The following is a 16600-nucleotide window of genomic DNA, read 5'->3' as shown; positions in this document are numbered from 1 at the left end:
TCCTCTTCTGGGTGACACCCAATAGTCGGATTATAAATCCTATCGATAATAATTAGTCTTTCACAACTGTGTCCAGCAATCTTTAGGGTATCCATGTAGGAAGAAACACAGCAGCGGAGCATTACTCATAACTGTAGAAAGCCCCAAGCAGAAAGAGAGCATCAGGAGGGTGAGAGGAGCTACATCAGTAGAAGTGTCTCAGAATCAGGCAGTAGAAGTACACGTACAGCTTGACAGAGAGAGAAAGAGAGAGAACACATTATTAGGTATTACGCTATGGTGGTTTAAAAGCGTGTACATTATGAGAGTGTAAATGGGGACTCGAGCAGTTCTAGCTATGACAACTTAAAGAGAGAGACAGAAGGTAATAAAGGCAAGATTGGACAAAAAGTCACCGATGACTGTGTGAAGTTTAGATGCTAGTCTGGTGTGTGGCCACCTACAGTAAGAACAATGATATGGATGTTTGTACTTGGTTTAAAACACTGAAAACATGCCCTCATTTCGAAGATGCAAGTAAGAGAGAAGAGAATAGTAGTTGTAGTCTTGAAAATGTCAACAGCGCAATAGTCACTATTGCTAGTACTACTAAGCTACTTCGCTCCCTGAACACTGTCAAGCTTCCAGTTACATAAGAATAGCTCAAATACCAGATGACCTTGGTGGTGAGATGCCTAACCAAGTGATTTAAAAAAAAAAAAAAAAAGTTCTCAGGCAAAATAATAATAATAATAATAATGAAACATCATGTATTAAAGCAGAGACTGGCTAAAGTTTTCAGTTCAAGCAGATGCTGCATTCTGTTACTCTTGACAGACATTTTGCTCTCCTTCCTCACCTGCTCTTTTAATCAAGGTAAGCTACTCAAATAATCCTGAGACTTTGCCTACAGTCTTGTGAATTGGATCTGTAAATTAACTGGTGAGATGTATATTGTTTCAGGCTCATTTGAGTCTCATTTTTGCCTGCAATAACTGAAATGAAGACTTTTGACTAATGTAGTTTGCAGAGTTACAGTAATATGGTATAGGCTAGCAAATTGTCAGCTGACAAGTTAATTGCCGATAGTCTTTTATACTAATTGGGGTGGCTGTTCAATTGAGAAGGCATGAGCATATACAATATTAAAAGATTAATATAATTTTTTTTATATTTAGTGGAATTATTTTATATAAATCACATAATTTTCCATTAGCATTTTTTGTTAAACCTATAGGCCTAAATTATTTAAATCTGTATTACCTAGCCTGTGGTTTGTGAAATCTAAATATCACACTGATAAGCAGTTATTACAGTGTCCTTAGCCCTATTTCTCCGTCCCTCAGAACACTTCTGCTGCCGGGTCTGGTATTACATACTGTTGGCAGTTGTCGTCATATTCTTGTTTCACTTTGCTTCTGTATTAAATAAGAACCTAGGATTATTTTTGGTGTCTTCTATTAGGGTGGAGAGAGATGCTGATCTTGCAGCAACAAGAGCTTTTCTATAATTAAGCAGGCCCTACTCTGCAATTTGGAATACTATGAGATTAGTCTTTACTCTGGTAGTTTATTTGCCCTCTTTTTTTTTTTTAAATGGGATAACATTATCATAATGTAGTGAGAAGTCAAACGGTGAACCAATCAATAAACACTGCAGATTTTCGTTAAGGCTGGTTACAATAGCTGACTTAATTGTATGCTTGATGCAGTAGCACAGTGCATATAGTATAACTAAGATGCATTTGAAATGAAACGAGAATGATCAGAGATAATTTTGGACTTGCAGTATTGTAATACTCTATATTTAATCGTTAGTAATTATTTCAAGGGTGTGTGTATAATAAGATAATCTGGTCCTGTTATATTTTTATTGACCCCTACTGAATCTGAGATAGACACAAATGCTGCCTTTGGAGGGTCTTCTCAATTATCAAAATGAATATTGGAGTGTCAAAAAATTACTGCTTTACTACTATAAGAAATGATAAGAAAGTATTTATTTACTACTATAAGAAACATTCCAGTAGAAATTCCAAATAGGGCCCTAGCAGCTTGTAAATATTAATTATTGGAAATTATTGAGTGGACTACTTTTTGTGGCTACATACATTATATTAATACTAAAAAGAACTTCAAATGAGTTAAACTGATATCCAGATCTCCAGGTAATGCCTAAAATATTCTTTAAAATATTGTTATGCCTCTTCCTTGGCCAATCAGACATATATACACTATATGGAAAAAAGTAGAATCACACCTGACCATGGTGTTTATTTATCTGCGTTTAACTGAAAACAAATGTTCAAAATCATGGTTTTACCATAACAGTTGAGGCCAAAAGTTTACACACACCTAGACACGGTACATTCAAACTAAACTTTTCTCAATTAACCCAATTGTTCATTCAATTGGTGTATTTGCTTTATTTATATATGCAATCATTTCATATTTATTATTATTATTGTTGTTGTTGTTTTTTTATTATTAATCGCACAGGTAGATGTTGACTTGCTATGGCATTACTGAATGTTGCACCTCCTCTGGTGACCATAGGATTACCCCCACTTGCCTTGCCAACATGCCTAACGCAACCAAACTCATACAGGCCTCCCTAGTGGCTATGGCTGTAGTGAGCCCCACTGGCACTGTTAATGCATGCTCAGTGACACTGGTTCTATATGACACAAGTCAGCTGCAGGGTCATCAGCCAGGTTCTGTAACACCACTCAATAACCTTTTGCTCATTAGCCTTCCACAGGCTTTTCAAAATACTTTGCTCATTTCTTCTGACAAAACTAGTGTAATTCAGTCAGGTTTGTGGTCTCCACTCCAGTACTATCAGTTTGTTGACTTTAAGCCATTTTCTTACACTTTGGAGGCATGCTTATGATCATTATTCTGCTGGAAGACCCATTTGTGACCAAGTTTGTCTTTCTGGATGATGAATTGAGGTGTTGCTTTGGTAATTCTAGATAATTCTCCTTCCTCGTGATGCCATCTATATTTTAAATGCACTAGTCCCTTTTCCAGCAACAAACAAACAAAGAAAAAACAACAACAAACAAAAAACCCACAACATGATACAGCCACCCCCTTGCTTTATATTTGGGACAGTGTTCTTTGGAATAAAAGTGTCAACCTTTTCCTCCATATATAGCGCTGACCATTATGGCCAAACACTTCATCTGACAAGAAGTCCGGTGACCAGAAGTGAACCTGCAAACTTCAACATGGTATTTTTATGCTGCAAACTTTACTCTGGCATGACAGACTTTTAGGGCATGGCCATATATGATGCTCTTAATGGTGGAAGTACATATCTGGTACTTGATGCTTAAAAGACATTGGCTGTAAAGATAGGCCTTTTAACAGCCAGTTAACTCCTAATTATGACCATCGGCTAATCAACAGCTTCTAAAAGTCAATACATCAATTTTGGACTCTTCCAGACTGTTTAGATTTTTGTTTATGTAAACTTTTGACCCACTGGAATTCTGAACAACTGTTTTAAAAATACTTTTGATTTTTGACTTGTCAAAAAGAAATGCATGTCAACATGAATTGTTTGGAGTTGTTAAAAAAACAGAATAAATATCTACTCAAGGTATATGTACACTTTAAGCCTCAAGTGTATATATTTTCGCCAGTAGGTGGCAGTATCTGCCCTGAAGTTAAGCATGTATGGAAATCTCAGAGTTTGCGCAATTGTTTTGTGAGTACTGAGTATCTCCTTGAAGCAGTGCAAGACATGTTGAGATGCGGTGCTGTTATGTCCAAAACGTTTTTTTTGAGCTGGTGACTAATGACTATACCTATAATTGTAAATGTAATATTTATATAGCCAATTGATAAGCTGTTTTGTGAACGTATTATAAAGTTTAAATAAGCAAGCTTTTTTAGCAAGCTAACTAGCTATTTAGTATTTCCATGGATCCATGCCTGCAGTGAAATATTCATTAGTTTGTCATAAAACTTGATAGAATATATGAACAAATATCCTAATGTACATCCATCCATCCACCTTCTACCACTTTTCAGGGTCACGGGAACTTGGAGCCTATCCCAGGGAGCACTGGGCACAAGGCAGGGTACACCTTGGACAGGGTGCCAGTCCATCGCAGGGCACAATCACATACGCATTCACACACCCATTCATACAACTACGGACACTTTAGACAAGCCAATCAGCCTACCATGCATGTCTTTGGACTGGGGGAGGAAACCGGAGTACCCGGAGGAAACGCAACACAGGGAGAACATGCAAACTCCGCACACACATGGTTCCGGCGGGACTCAAAACCCTGACCCTGGAGGTGTGAGGTGAACGTGCCAACCACTAAGCCACCGTGCATCCCCTAATGTACATATATTGTTTTATTCTAAAACAAATCTGTTATATCGGTGCTGGATATTTCTGTGGTTTTGGGATTACATGGACTAAAATAAAGTGTTAGTTAGTTAGAGTTACATTTATATAACGCTTTTCTAGACTCAAAGCACTTTACATAGTATTGGGGGGTAGACTAATGGGTGTCAGATGGGCTCTAGTTACCTACAGCAGTAGAAATACTTGGACTGGACAACACTCTTCAGACCAGACCAGAATGCTTCTGTAGTCAGTGGTCAAAAGTACAGCACACAAGAGCTTTACTCGCACCAGCATCCACACCAGCCCGAACACAGCATGGGTCTGCAAATGAAGCACTGTCTGTTCCTTCTCCCGTCACCTGTTTCCTCTCTCTCCTGTTGTCCTATGACCTCTTCCAGTTTCCTCTTTCCAGCCCCACCTTTTGCTTTGCTTTGCCTCCTTTTTCTTTTCCACTCACCTTCTCATTTTCTTTTTCTCCTCTTGCTTTTCTTTGCTCTGCTTAGCCTCCACACCTTTCACCACTCCAGTTTCTTTCCTTTTTCTTCTCATTCCTCTTACACGTTCACTTCTTTTACCCGGTACCGGTTTGTCGTTAATTGCTTTCCTTTTCTTATTGGCCTCTATACTCATATTAATCAAAAGGTTACATCCCACTGGCTCTTAATGTATCATGTTGCCTTCTTAAGAATCAATTAATGTCTGCACCTTTTGTAATAGTCGTGTACAAGCCCCTCAATTGTCCTGTGAAATGATAGATCTTAACATCATATAGTCACTGTTGGAAAGGGGTCAAATATGCAGAAGATGCTGGAAAGCAAAGAAAGTGCAGGACCTGGAGATTTTTCTGAAGAACAGTGGGCAGTTTAACTGCTCAGGACAAACAAGAGACTCATGAACAACTATCACAGAACATAACAACAGTCGTTGATCCTCCAGGTAACAACACACAGTATTAAGAATTAAGCGTATGTAAACTTTTTTTTGTATGTAAAACTTATTTTTGTAAAATACATCAAAAATAGCTTGTACAATACTGTTTCCATAAGGTAAATGTCACGCTCTCCCCTGCAGATGGCGCTGCGGCGTGCAACGTGCACGGAGAGCCGGAGGGCGTGGTGAATGCACATGGACGATGGTGACTATGTTTAGAACGGACACGTGCACTTGTTTGGTTTCTGTTCTGTCTCCTCCTTGTATAGTCATTTGTTTGGTTTTCGAGGGTGTATATGAATTGTTTCAGCTGTTTACGTTCAGGTTTGATTATGTGTGTTACTTAAGCCCCTCGTGTTGCTGCGTACTTCGCGCAGTATTAAATGTATAGACACCAAGGATATGTGAGCTACCTTGATGCTAAGCGGTCGTGTTTTCGTGCCATGTGTTTGTTTCATGCTTTGAACCTAGTCTCATGTTTAGTTCCTCGATTATAGCTTTTCCAGTTTAAACCGCGATCCCTGTTTAAGTTCTGGTTGTAAGTAAAGACATTCATCTGCAATTGCTTCCGCATCGAGTCTCGATTCGTAACAGTAAAGAATTTCCCAAAGATATTTCATAAGAACTTGTGCAATGAAGACAAAAAAACATACATGAAGCTTTTTAATGGTGTATATATAGCAAGAGACTTTACAACATAATTTTACAACATAGAACATTTTGTTTTGATTTCATTTAAGTGAATTTCCCACAATGTATAGTACTTTTTGTCTGGCAGTTTCAAAAGAGACCCCAGCTACTGAAGATTACAGCACCATTAGATCTTCTTTGGATTACCAGGTGGTGAACTTGAGGATAATTGTATCATACGGATTTGGTATATAACATCCAACACCTGAAAGTAGTGAAGTTAGGTGATTATATGTTTGCATATATAACATACATGTATATACGCTTTGTATTAGCATCTCAAAGATATGATATGATACTGAATCAGTACTGACCCACATCAGGCCTTATTATAGTCCCATTCTGTGGTTGGACAAGAAGCTCCCAGTACGTATGTTCAGCAGGGTTCCCTGCCGCTCCGTTCACACTTACAAGGAATGGACCATAGTTTGGATCTTCTACTATGGTGAATCTAAGCAGAAAATCAATACTAATTGAAATGAAGTAAATAAACTTTATTTACCCCCAATGCATTTATATCACTACTAATAGTTTTAGTACTTCTAATAATATATTTAATTTATTGTCTCACACCAAAGGATACTTTACAAAATACAAAATATTCTGACTTGAATTCTAAGATGGTAAAATACATGACACAATATCCTATTCTTAACAACAACAAACATATCACTGATATCTGATGTGTCTGTATTCAAGCCAATGAACAATTATGAACTGAGTTTTTCTTGCAACTAAACTACATGTTCTCCATAACTCACGTGAAATTTTTATCGACTGCTTGTATTTTCCTCATCGCACCAAGTAAGATCCCTCTGTATGCAATCTCAGTGTTGAAAGTCAAATTCATCGGGCTGACATGTGAGTTGTATACAAGTAGTGAAATAGGGTAGGACTTCTGGATATCTGCAAACAGGAAGAGTTGGGAAAATCACACACTTTATATTGGAATTTATGCTGCTTCCAAAAGAAAATTAAGAATATTTAAACTTGAAAACTAACAGTAATAGACAGTGTTAAATATAATTTAACATTTTCACTTAAATACAAATTCCTACACAGTTACACTGTCTGGCATATATGGGTGTGGATGGTTGTGCTGTCAATTTTTCAAATTATTCCACTTCTGCATAGGATATGTGCTAAATTGTGCATTAACATATAATGTCTATAGAGACCTGGTACCATTTAACAATTTAATCAATTGTTAAGCTACATATGTTTAGTTACTGATTCCACATAAGCTAGCACATAAAGTACTGATAGTGTATGAATTCTCACCTGAATTCTCACAAGTGAAGACCGGGGCAGCCAAAAGATATGTGAGTATAAACACGGACAGAGGAACTAATACTTTGAAGGCCATCTTGCTGTATCTTTGTCCTGGAGCTCTGTGTGGTGTCTGTGCCTGTTTGTATATATGTGTGTGTGTGTGTGTATGTGTGTGTGTGTGTGTGTGTGTGTGTGTGTGTTTGCTGTCATCTGACAGGATTATATGCTGCAATACTTTTTTTTTCCTGACCACTTTTTGTGCTCATCAATACCAAACCAGATTCAGAAAATGTATTTGTAGCTTTATTTCAGTCCATGTCCAGGTGCTGAAATATTTAATTAGTGCTAACCATTACAAAATGGATATTAAACTAAATAATTTAATCTTTACTCTGTAGTGTTGGTTTTCAAGAATAAAACGTTACTGCTTATCTCACTTAAATAATTTCAACTTTGGTGACACACTTTACCAAGCTAAATGAATATAAGACTTCTTTTCAGAATTAAGCACAGTGTTTTATCTGAAGTGCTATGAATGGCGGTAACTGAACATTGTTATTTTCATGCGACACCGTTAGCAGCAATGTAAGTATGTTGGCCATAGCACAATTAAAATGGATATAATGGAATTGAAATGTAAGCTTGCTGAACCACCATCTACAAGCTGTGAAGACTGTCAGGGAGTTTGAAATAACAAACATAGCTATTGTTGGCTATCAGAAGCTAGCAGAAACAAAAGCACAAGAGATACTGCTTTGGGGACAGTAATGTACACATTCTGAAAAGTACTTAATTTAAATCATACTGGATCATAACGATCAGAAGGGAACTCATGTGACAACAACTTATAATGTCACCCTGACATGTTTACTCTGATGCTTTCGCTTTGATTCACATCCCTAAATTGTAGTATCATGTCAGTGTGAGTCACACATTGTGATTTAAGTAGGGGATTTTTCCCTCATGTTGAACTGAAAAAGTTCCTCATCAATGGCGACATTCATTCAAGAGTTAATAACAAGTCCAGTCACCAAGACTCTTAACTGAGAAAAAGTTATTACCTTATTCTTTGCTTAGTAGTTAATGGATTTTGGTACTTTTATTGCTTTACCTAATTTTGTGTTGTTGTTTGTGTTGATGACTATGTTCAGATGAATGCAGCATGTTTTGTTTCCATGGCACTGGGCTTCGGAAAAAACTGAATTGCGTCATTCTCACTATGAGGTGCAAAAACTAACTGTGTCACAGCACCAGGTTTTTTGTGTACAGTTAGAAAAACTATGATACATTAAACAATTAACTCAGGAATTACTGGGACTTTTCAAGAGAATGGGCAAATGATGATATAAATTAACATTATAGATCATTTTCCACAAACAATTTGAGAGGCGACTTCTATAAACTTCTATAAATTTTTCCAATCTTGTTAAACATAACAGGAAGACACTTGTACGGTTATTCTCTCCAGAAGAGGCTTCTACAAATTAAAATTTTATTAGGGGCTGGTCATTTTAAAACCAATGTTTAGCAGAAAAAAATGCACAACTAAGAAATACTTTTTAATTTAAAGTTATTTATCTTTTAAATGCATGAAACTATTAAGCATAATACTCTTCAAATGTGTGAGGTGTTGCGAAAGCTGGTGAGGAACACACATACAGCTCACATTAGGAGAAGACGTGAATGACCTTTTATTGAACTTCCCTCAAGTCACTTAACCCTGAGACATCTCTACACACCCTGCCATGGGAATGTATTTAATCTCGCTTCCTTAACAACTAATAATAAAAAAATCAATCCAGCTTTTTGTTGATTAACAAATTGAAATAATCTGTCAGTAACATACTGATAAACAACATGAATCATTAATAACATCAAGTCAAAACAAATGCATAATTCCAATAAGAGAACTGGAAACACAGGGTAGACTGACTGGTACCCGAGCAACATCCCCCCTTCCCCCCCTCCCCCCCGACTACTCATCCAGCAAGTCACAAAAGAGCCAAGGACAACATCAAAGGACCGAAAGACCTCTCTTGCATCAATAAAGGTCACTGTTACTGACTTCACTATCAGAAAGACACTGGGCAAAAAATGGCATCCATGAAAGAGTGGCAAGGTGAAAACCACTGCTAACCCAGAAGAACATTAAGACTTGTCTGAATTTTGCCAAAACATACCTTGATGATCCTCAAACATTTTGGGAGAATATTCTGTGGATTGATGAGTCGAAAGTGGAACTGTTTAGAAGACAGGGGTCCCATTACATCTGGCATAAACCAAACCAGAATTCCACAAAAACAACATCATACCTACAGTCAAGCATGGTGGTGGAAGCGTGATGGTGTGGGGATGCTTTGCTGCTTCAGGGCCTGGGCAACTTGCAATAATTGAGGGAAACATGAATTCTGCTGTCTGCCAGAAAAAGGAGAATGTCCAGTCTTCAGTCCATAAGTGCCTCTGGATTATGCAGCAAGACAATGATCCAAAGCATATGAGTAAATCCTAGTCCTAGAAGTAAGTGAAAGACTGATCTCCAGTTATCAGAAGTATTTGGTTGCAGCAATAAGATTTTAAGTTTAAGGGGGCAATTATTTTTTCACACTGGTGATAAAACTTTTTTTTGCTTATATATATATATATATATATATATATATATATATATATATATATATATATATATATATATATATATATATATATGTATGTATATATATATATATATGTATGTATGTATGTATGTATATGTATATGTATATATATATATATGTATATATATATATATATATATATATATATATATATATATATATATATATATATATATATATATATAAACTGTAGTGTGTTTTTACTCAGATTGCATTTATTTATGTTTATGATGTATTTTGTTTGAGGATCTAAAACTGTTTCATATGAGATATAAACAAAAACAGAAGAAAAATACTTTTTCACAGCACTGTACATGATTCTTCCAAAAAATAGCCAATGTGAGACTGATGGTCTACCTCGAAGATTGTTTCTAAGAAGGACCTCCTCATCAAACACAGCCACTAGCAGTACTCTGGCCATTCTAGTGGCAGTGTTATCATGTACCGCAGCCCTCCAAGCATTGGTGGTGACAAATACATTGGATCCAGGGTGAATCTCAACCTACAATCTATGATCTCAACCTAAGAAATATAACAGAAACACAATGAATGTTGTAAACTGCGCTACTTGTTTATAAACTACAAAAAGTTTGCTATAGTTCACACATATGATGTAATTCATAATATGTCTCACAGCTCTACCTTGCCTAAGTTATTTTGTGTTAAATGATTGACTGCTGTATGGAATTCATTATTATGACTTTAAATTATTATGAATTAAAGTTGTCTTGTTGTAATAGATCTGTTAATGGTGTGGTGTAATTTCATATTTTGCTGTCAAATTTAATGTGCAAAGTATACTGTGGCACAGTTAACACTGTCAATGAAGTATATGTGTGTGTGTGTGTGTGTGTGTGTGTCTGTGTGTGTGTAATTGTTGAGGCCAAAAAAACGTGATTTTGCAGCTGTTTCAAAATTTGTGATGCAATGTGCTGAGCTTTTTGTGTTTTTTTTTGTGGAAAACTAAAATTTGTGAAAACACAATTGCATGAATAGTTTTACGCAGTCTTTCACAGTGACTTTTGTTGGTAAATGAGACCTTTTAGCTGTACTCATGTTCAATGCATATGAATCCAAGGTGGTTTTGGCTGAATGCATGTTGTAATTACATCACATGCCACGTCTTGGCCAATATCTGCAGAAATTCTGTGGTAATTTTGAAAAATTATAAGTTCCTCAGAATATTGCAGCATTTCCATCATTTTGTGTTAATTTCTACGATTGCAAAATCCAGGAGGGACTGAATTGTCTAAATACATCAAATATAAATTACCTTGGAACCAGCTGGTTAAAAAGTCATTGCAAAAATCACCATATGCAATCTATATATGTTGTTTCCCTATATTTACGTGTATAGGTAAGCCATATAATTTTGACATATAAGGTGCACACATACATCACCATATATCCAAATATACACGACTATAATGACTATACTGTTCAGACTATACTATTTCATATATGTAATAAATATCAGATTTCTGTATGGGTCGTGTGAGTCTATTAATTTGACCCATGAGAAGTCTCTTAAAATTACCAAAATTGCATTTTGGCAGGAAAATGTCTTTTCCAACACTGGACAACTGCTGCCATGTGGCATTAACAGGATGTCACATCCCGAGATGTAAGGGAGTTGAGTATGGAAGCAGGTGCAGGTAAAGACGTTTATAAAAGGAGGCAGACAGACAAATGCAAAACATGAAACAGATGCGTAGTCAGAACAGGCAGTTGGTAGGGTGATCGGCAAACAGAGATATACAGGGCTATGCAGGAGTCGAAGTCGCGGTCACAGAAAACGGGGTCAAAACACAAAACAAGAAACATGAACCTATGACTGGGAACTGGGAGCGGAAAACACCAGTGTGGTCTAAGTGAACTAATCGAACGTTAAACTAACTAAATCTATCGAGGTATGTAACATTAACTATCTACTATTTAACTGTAATACTGTTAATAATGTATACAGAGAAGTGAGAGGTATTTATCATGAACTTAATCAGCATTAAGTGCTGACAGTTGGAAACAATGAAGACACACCCTCAATCAACAACCAATGACAAAATATGGAGGAGACAGAACAGAAACAAAACAAACACACGTGTCCACAGTAAACAATGTCAAAATTGTCGACATTTGTAGAGCGTGTACTCGCTGAGCACTCACGCACCTGGCTCGTGCACGTGCACGCCCTCTGGTACTCCACACGCACTGCAGGCTGCAACTCTGACTATAGGAGAGATCGTGACACAGGAATAACAGTATTGAACTTCATGAAGATTCCCTTCATTTTTGGTAGGTTACACAGGATAGTATGATTTATAAATAAATCCCTTCCATAAATGTGCTAATACTACATGGTCAAATAGGGCAATTGTGTAACCAGCAAATTTAATTACAGTTTTTACAAAAAGTCTGTTTTGTTGAACTTATCCATTGTTCACTGATGGAGACTCGAGTGCAAAATTGTTTATGGTAATTGCAGTTCTAAAGCTATGATAGCAATTGTAGTCCTAGCCATCATAGCATAACAGTTCATATGAATTGAGGTCCAAAGTCATCTTTATGTTTTTTAAGTGGTACCATCCTCAGTAATTTCAATGATCTTTAGGCTGCACCATGTGGGGCCATCCTCAGCAGCCGCATGTCACTTCTAATTGATGAGAACTCCCACCAGAAGCAGGGCATCAGGATGGATCAGGCAGGTCCGGGGAGCAGAAGGGGTCAGAATCGTTGGTATCTCAGGAGTATCATGTGTAGCTCAACAGAAAGAGAAAGGGAAAGATTATTAGGTATGTTTATGTTCCCGTAATGGTTAAGGACAATGTACTTTACATGAGTACAAGCAGGGACTCTGGCAAGACTAGCTATGACAGCAAAACTAAACGGGAACTCCAGTAGGTTACACAGACATGAGGGTGCCCTAGGACATAAGGCGGCCAGCCACTCCACCATCAACAAACCAGGGTGAATGTGCAAAAGTGGGGGAGTGACAGCATCCAAACATCCCAGTTCACCACAACACTCCATGCCTATGAGCACTCTAGATCTGCTCCATACCTAAGAAAAAAATATTCACATAAAGCTTGACTAAACAAATATGTTTTCAGCCTGAGACTGTGTCTGTGACTGTGGACACTAATTGGAAGGCTGTTCCATAACTGTGGGCTTTATAAGGGAAAGCTCTTCCCCCAGCTGTAGCCTTCATTATTCGAGGTACCAACAAATAGCTTGCATAGCTTGGGTGGCTGTCTCTCAGGTGGTAGAGTGGGTTGTCCACCAATTGTAGGGTTGGCGGTTCGAATTCCTGGCCCACATGACTCCACATGCTGAAGTGTCCTCGGGCAAGACACTGAACCCCAAGTTGCTCCCGATGGCAAGTTAGCACCTTGCATGGCAGCTCTGCTACCATTGTTGTGTGTGAATGGGTGAATGACAACCAGTGTAAATTGCTCCGGAACCGCTAAGGTCACAAAAGCGCCATATAAGTGCAGACCATTTACCATTACCACTTTTTGATCGAAGTAAGCGTGGTGGATCATGAAAAACCAAAAGTGGTGCGAGACCATTCATTACTTTATAGGTCAATAGTAGTATTTTATAATCAATGCGAAATTTTACTGGGAGCCAATGCAGCGTCGATAAGATAGGGGTGATGTGGTCATATCCTCTGGTTCTAGTAAGGACTCAGCTGCATTCTGGACTAACTGGACCTTGTTTATGCTCCTACTGGAACATCCAGACAACAAAGCATTAAAATATTCCAGCCTAGAGGTGATGAAAGCATGAACTAATTTTTGTGCATCGTGTAGTGACATCATATTTCTTATCTTAGCAATATTTCTGAGATGAAAGAAGGCTATTCTAGTAATATTACCTACATGAACTTCAAATGATTGACTGAAGTCAATAATCACTCCAAGATCTTTTACTGCTGCACATGATGAAACACAAAGGCCATCCAGAGTTTCTATGTAATCAGAAAGCTTACTTCTAGCTACACGTGGTCCTAGTACATGTACTTCTGTTTTATTAGAATTAAGTAAAAGGAAGTTAATAAGCATCCAGGGTCTAATGTCCTTTACACATTCCTCAACTTTATTAAGCTGCTGTCCGTCCTCTGGCTTCGCTGAAATATACAACTGTGTATCATCAGCATAACAGTGGAAACTAATTCCTTATTTACAAATAATTTGACCCAGAGGTAGCATATATGTGTGTGTGTGTGTGTGTATATATATATATATATATATATATTGATTGTTGATTTTGATGAAGAAATTAATTAAATTAGTTTGGTTGCTCTAAGGGGAGTACAACATTCTAATCGTTGATCTGATATTGTTATATTATTATCTACAGGGTGTAGGGATTTTAGCCAGCGGTGGGCGGAGCACAGACACACAGGAGGCTGTTTCAATGTTATTGGGGATTTATTCAAGACAATCGGTGAACGGGGTGCGCGTGTGGGTGCGTGTGTGTGTGTGTGTGGGGGGGGGGGTTGAAGGGCGATCAGGCGGTGAGGGTCTCAGCCATTGACGGTTACAGCCAAGGGGGCGGGGCGGACCCGTCACTCGCATCGAAGTCACCTGAAACCCGAAAAAACACACAACAGCAGTTAGCAAACAGGCACGCGTCGGCAAAACTGCATAGAACACGCCAGAAATTCGCGCACATGCTCGGAGATGCTGCTCTCTTTCTTCGAGTGGAATATCACCCTTTTATACTCTCCCCTCACTTGCTGGATGGTGGAATTCTTCCGTACGGTGCACCATTTACGAGCCGCGGGTGTGTCGCCGGCCCCGCCCGCCGCCACGTGCTACAAAACATTGCTACAGTGTTACACTCTAACTACTACACTTCAACTTCTAAGAGTTCAATTCATTAAGAGGTTTTTGTGTGATGCCTAGGCTATAAATGAGAACAACTCCTCCTCTGACAGTTAGACCTGGCTGATGTATATAACTGTATCCAGGACGATTAGCTCCATTTAGTGCTATGTACTCATTTGGATGGCATTTTTGCCCAGTGTCTTTTTGATAGTGGAGTCATGAACAGTGACCTTTAATGATGCAGAGAGGCCTGTAGTTCCTTTGATGATGTTCTTGGCTCTTTTGTGACTTCCTGGATGAGTCGTTGCTGTGCTCTTGGAGGAATTTTGGAAGGTTGGACGCTTCCGGGAAGGTTCACTACTGTGCTGAGTTTTTCCATTTGGAGATAATGGTTCTCATTGTGGTTCTTTAGAGTCCCAGAGCCTTTGAAATAGCTTTGTAACCCTTCCCAGACTGATGTATTTCAATAACCTCCTTCCTCATCATTTCTGGAATTTCTTTCGACTTTGGCATAGTGTGTTACTGGATAAGACCTTTTAACCAACTTCATGCTGTTGAAAAAGTTCTCTTTAAGTGTTGATTTGATTGAACAGGGTTTGCAGTAATCAGGCCTGGTTGTGTCTAGTCCAGCTGAACTCTATTATAAATGCAGTTATATAAATTTTCACACAGACCAGTTGTTATTGGATAACTTTTTTGCTTCAATAAATAATATTATCATTTAATAACTGTGTTCTCAGGGTAGTAAGAGCAGCACAGAAGATCATTGGCTGCCCTCTCCCCTCCCTGATGGATATTTACACTTCCCGTTGCCTCAGCAGAGGAAAAACTATCATTAAGGACAGTTCTCACCCTGGCTTTGATCTGTTCAATCTGTTGCCCTCAGGGAGACGTTACAGGTGCATCAAAACAAGGACTAGTAGATTTAAGAATAGTTTCTTCCCGAAAGCTATTACCATGATAAACAAACACATGTACTGAGTCCACAGCATATGTATATATTGTCTCAAACTGTGCATTTCATAGTACCTCCGCCATCCACCCTAATATCTATCTATCGTGCATATATCTTGCATATATTGTATATCTTGTTTATTTATTTTGTTTATTTATCTTGTTTATTTATCTGTGTATTATCTGTTTATTCTTCTTGTGTATTGAATGTATATGTTGGCACGGAACAAAAAGGAGTGGCTCTTAATTTCATTGTACATATGTATAGTGACAATAAAAGGCATTCATTCATTCATTCATTTGTGTTTACTCAAGTTGCTTACTGAAGTGTATTAGTGTATAGCCTCCAGTTTATGCTGCACTGCGCTGCTCAGTCAGTCACGTAGGACTTGTGGCTGATGCTGGAAGGTCCAAACTAGTGTCTGTTGTTGAGTAGTTCATGCGTGCACTACCAGTGAGTCGCGCAGGTATATGGTCCACGCTGTGCAGTTCTCCGAGTTGCTCAGTTTGGACCAGCTTTTGAGTTATTTGGCTTCCCATATGATGGACACACACAAACAAATATATGCCTCTGAATAAAGTGAGTTGTTGAATAAAATTATTAATTTTAAATTGTTTCATGGAGTTAAAATTAGAATAATGCTGTTTCAATTACCCTGTGGAAATATTCTGATCTTTGTCAAAATGCACAAATCTTTCTTTGAAAATGACTATCCTATAGTTTATATAAGGAGACATAAACTATACGTGAATAATAGATGCGGTTCAGAAGTTCAGGTGAGAATAAGAATGAATGCCAAATAATGAACAAAATGAGCATTTTGTACAAATACTATTAATTAACCTTTAACAAAACATAAACTCACTTTAACCCACACATGTTTAATGGCCTTCAACTGTAAGGAAAACACTTTGAATGACTAC

The sequence above is a fragment of the Ictalurus punctatus genome, chromosome 17 (assembly GCF_001660625.3).
Source record: "Ictalurus punctatus breed USDA103 chromosome 17, Coco_2.0, whole genome shotgun sequence".
In the NCBI taxonomy this organism is placed as follows: Eukaryota; Metazoa; Chordata; class Actinopteri; order Siluriformes; family Ictaluridae; genus Ictalurus; species Ictalurus punctatus.
This window is presented reverse-complemented; position numbering follows the sequence as displayed.